This window comes from Arachis ipaensis, chromosome B05 (genome assembly GCF_000816755.2).
Source record: "Arachis ipaensis cultivar K30076 chromosome B05, Araip1.1, whole genome shotgun sequence".
Taxonomy (NCBI): Eukaryota; Viridiplantae; Streptophyta; class Magnoliopsida; order Fabales; family Fabaceae; genus Arachis; species Arachis ipaensis.
Genome location: NC_029789.2, coordinates 142,346,962 through 142,351,205, shown reverse-complemented (window position 1 = coordinate 142,351,205; position 4,244 = coordinate 142,346,962). Strand labels below are relative to the sequence as shown.

Sequence of the window (4,244 nt, the reverse complement as noted above, 5' to 3'; positions counted from 1 at the left end):
AAAGAGAGAGAGAGAGAGAGAGGCCGCGACTGGAAGGAGAGAGAGAAGCTGCCCTGCGTCTTGCTGCCGCCGTCGCCCTCATCCCGAATCGTCGTCATCGCCGATGCAGGGAGAGGAGCCGTCGCATCGTCGCCGCTGTTGGGTCGCCGTGCTATCGTCAGAGAGCAAAGAGCGTACGCGAAGAAGGAGAAGCCCTGCCTTCGTGTCCGCCGTCGCCGCCTCTGAATCCTTCGCCATCAAGCGGAGCCACGGGCAGAGGGGAGAGATCCGTGAGGAAGGGAGGACTGCGACCCGTCCAGCCGCCACGCACAGTCGCCGCTCGTGTCGCCGGCGCCATCCTCGTCAGATCCGCCACCTCCGAAGCTTCTGGCCGCGCCTTTGCCGCCGGAGAACGCCGCTGCCGCCCAGAAACCGCCACTGAAGCTTAGGTCTACTTGTCACCGCAAGTTTCTCTATGGTGCGCCGCCGTGGCCACCACTGAACTCTACGCTGCCGTTAGTCACTGATGGAGGTATCTTTGTTGCCTCTGTTTTGCTTTAGGTCCTTCGCTTCCTTAAACTCGTTCTAATTCTCTACTTTTACTCTATTTTCTGCTACAATTAGATTGAATATTGATGCTAGTGTTGTCGCAGGACTGTTGAAGCTGCTACTAGTTCTGATTTTGTTATCCTGGTACTGGTCTGATCTTTCTCTTAGGTTTGGTCCATCTGCATGTTCTGTTTTATTACTGCTATGGTTTTCATGTTCCGATTTTAATTCTAGTCCTTACTTTGTCTTGAATCCCCAGGGTTGAAATTGCTATTAATTCCTATCCAATCTGAATTTTTTATTTTGCTGCAACCATGACCAATGCGGTGAAGATTAACATTACTGCTACCGCTGTTTCGGTTGCTGCCATTGCCGTTCTAATTGCGTGAGAGTCGTATCTGCTGCCATGAATTAAAAGGAGAGGGAATTATCACGATAAATTTGTGCGAACTCAGTTAATCGAGGTAGGAGTTTTTCTTAAAATCTAATTTATATCACAGAGTTGTGATAAATAGATACTAAAGTGAGAGAACATATGCCTGTGATTATAATTGTCTTTTAAATGTGGTTGTTTGCTGGACTGAATGACTGATTCCTTGATTGCTTGAGTAGTTTGTGATTGCTGAAAAGAAATTAATTTGAAAGGTTATTTAGCTGATTATTATGAAAAATGGCTTTTCTTGGTTTTGAAGCTATTTTTGATGATGTAAAGGAATTGGCTTTGGAAATGGTTTAATTTTGAGTTAGTGACTTTATAAATAATTTTATAAATGATTTAGTATTTGAGCTGGTTTTATTTTAAAAAGAGATTTATTATGGGCACTAATTCGCTTTGAAAATAATTTGATATTGGAACTAGCTGAATCTTGAAAAATGATTGAGGTTTGGAAAAGGTTTGAGAAATGCTTGGATGGGACCCGAAAAGGGTGACAGGATCCGAGTTTTAGAGGAGATGCTGCCGAAATTTTATAAAATTAGAAGTTTCATTTGAAGTAGTTATTTTAAAAGGTTTAATTTTAAGGATTATATGACTTAAGATTACTTCACTTATCAAAGAAAAAGTTGTTTTGGATTGAGAATTGTTAGTGAACGAAACGGAAAGAATGATGATGAGGATTGATTTGAAATATGATTTTTGAATGAATTTGGAAATGGGATATAGGATTGATGAAAGATGATGATATTGAGAATGACTTAGATATTGATGAATGATGAATGAATTATTTATATGGCTTATGAATTTGAAATATCCGAGATATGAGGTTCCTTGGATTAAGTGCCGTGGCTTGCCACCACGTGTACCAGGTTGAAAACTCGATACTCTGTTGACCCTATGACGTAAGTGTGACCGGGCACTATATAAATTCCCGGGAATGTTACCCCCATTGAGCAATATTAATTATTTGAGAAAAAAAACTATGCATAGACTCTTGGGGATGCACGTCGGGGGACAGTCTAAGGACAATTCAGACTTGTCGGGTTGGCTGGATAACCGACAGATGAGCCTCATCAGCCATAGGACAGGCATGCATCATATGCATTTGTATGTTTTGCTTGGGTTTGAACTTGTTTTGGTTTGCCTAATTGCTAAACTGTTCTTAACTGCTACTTGAACTATTTGCTGTAACTGCTATCTACTTGTGCTTTCCTTGTCTGTCTTGCTTGTGTTTGTCCTGGCGTGTTACATTTGAGAATGAACTTTGGTGCTAAAATGATGACTGTGTTGTTTGATTGCGTGGTTGGTTTCTGATTGGAATTTTCTTATAAGAAAGGAAATGTTTTGAATTTCTGAAAGATTAAACATTGTTTCTTTGAAAAAGTTTTTGAACGATTTCATATGGGTTTTAAAAGATTCATAAAGCAATGATAATCACTGAGCTTGAGAACAGTTTTCTTATTAAATATCTTCTTATGACAACTTTTAAATTCCATGGTGAGACCGTGTGGTTAGGTTCTCACCCCCCTACAGCTTTACCTTTTCAGGAACCGGATGAAGAAGCATTAAGAAGAGTTATACTGTGTTTGGTTTATATGCTGTTGTATTATTTAGATTATTTTCTTCCATCGTCTTTGTTATTACAAGTTTGTAAGAGGGATAGGAATTGTATGTTTTATATGTATAATATATTGAGTTATTATGTAAGGAGTCTTGTATATGAATCTATGCCTGCTTGTTTGTTTTTTTTAAGATAAAGTATTTACTTCTGATGTTCAAAGAAATCAGCGATACATTGTCGAGTCACAGGCTCCTATTTTAGTATTTAATATGTAAAGTAGTCGTAATACTTATTGCTATCAGAGTAGCGCAACCGGAAGCGTGACTTCTGATAGTACACTAAAGGTCTGTATCCCTAAGAAAAATTAGGAAAACGTGCCTAAACCTATAAATAAATAAATTATATCATTTTACCTTTTGCAAATCCTTAAAACCTTAAAATTTGCAATATTTGGTCACTAGTTATTTGTACATTCATTAAGTTTTAGGACATATTTATTCCATGTGACTTTGATATAATAGAAGATGCTAATATATATATATAATACAAAAGAGAAAGAGAATCCGAAAAAATTATCGAATTAAATGAGCGTGAAATTATAGAATCAATTTCAATAATACAAGAGAAGAAAAGATATAAAGAATTATATTGAATTGAATGTCTGTGATACTATAGAATCAACGCAAAAAAGAAAAAAAAAAGTTTTAAAAATTGTATTAAGTCGAATGATTGTGATATTATAAGATCAATAATAAAAGAGAGAAAAAGATATTCAAGAATTAGTGATAACTAGTGTATATTTTCGTGCACTTCCCATAATATAGAATAAATTTATTGAAAGAGAAAGAGAAAGTCAAATTATATAATACATGTTATGAAACTATTCATTTAAAAAGTTTAAACTGATGGGAGAAGACAGTATTAATGGTTATATCTCTAATACTTTCTTTCAAATAAGAGCTTTTTTTTTGAATGAGTGGTTTCATAACATGGTATCAGAGTTTTATGTTCAAAAGGTTAAGAGTTCGATCCTTGGTGAATCCCAAAAGTAAAAAAATAGCATAAGGTAAATAAAGAAAAAAGAAGACTTATACAAAATCAAACAAACCCAAAATAGAGGCTCTTGTTTGAAAGAGAGTGTTAAAAATATAATTATTAATGTTGTCTTTTTCTATCAGTTTAAACTTTTAAAATGAGTGGTTTTATAACAATACAAAAAAAAAGATAATCTAAAAAATTTATTGATTTGAATGACTATAAAATTATAAAATAAATTCTAATAATACAAGAGAGGATCGAGAAAGGATATAAAGAATCATATTAAATTATTGAATGTTTGTGATATTATAGAATCAACAAAAGAAAGAAAAAAAATAAATCTTAAGAATTGTATTAAGTTGAATGATTGTGATATTATAGGATCAATAGAAGAGAGAAAAAGAAACTAAAGAATAGGGTTGGCCATGGGAGTGAGACGAGATGAGTTGAGTTAGGTCAAGCTTAAATTCGGCTCACGAAAATTGAGTTTGGCTCACGGCTTGACTCATTAACAATCGAGCCTATTTTTTAAGCTCAAACTCAACTCACCGAAAGTTCACGAACTGGCTCAAATAATATGAACATAATCTATAATTTTACATCAATAAATTATAATTTATATATTTAAAAAGATCAATTTTATATATTCTCTATCTATCAATAAATTATAAATTTTTTATT

The 4,244-nt window shown here is 34.9% G+C and overlaps 1 long non-coding RNA gene across 3 annotated transcripts in view; it reads left to right on the top strand.

The window, feature by feature from the left end:
• LOC110262631 overlaps positions 1-2,557 on the top strand; it is a 4,235-nt gene extending 1,678 nt beyond the window's left edge. The window contains exons 3-4 of one of the 3 annotated variants that reach the window (XR_002347514.1): positions 788-992; positions 2,512-2,557. This is a non-coding gene — a long non-coding RNA (uncharacterized LOC110262631). Of the gene's footprint in view, positions 1-787; positions 1,108-1,387; positions 1,434-2,511 lie in introns of those variants that run through there. The other 2 variants (XR_002347515.1, XR_002347513.1) reach the window with 2 other exon arrangements.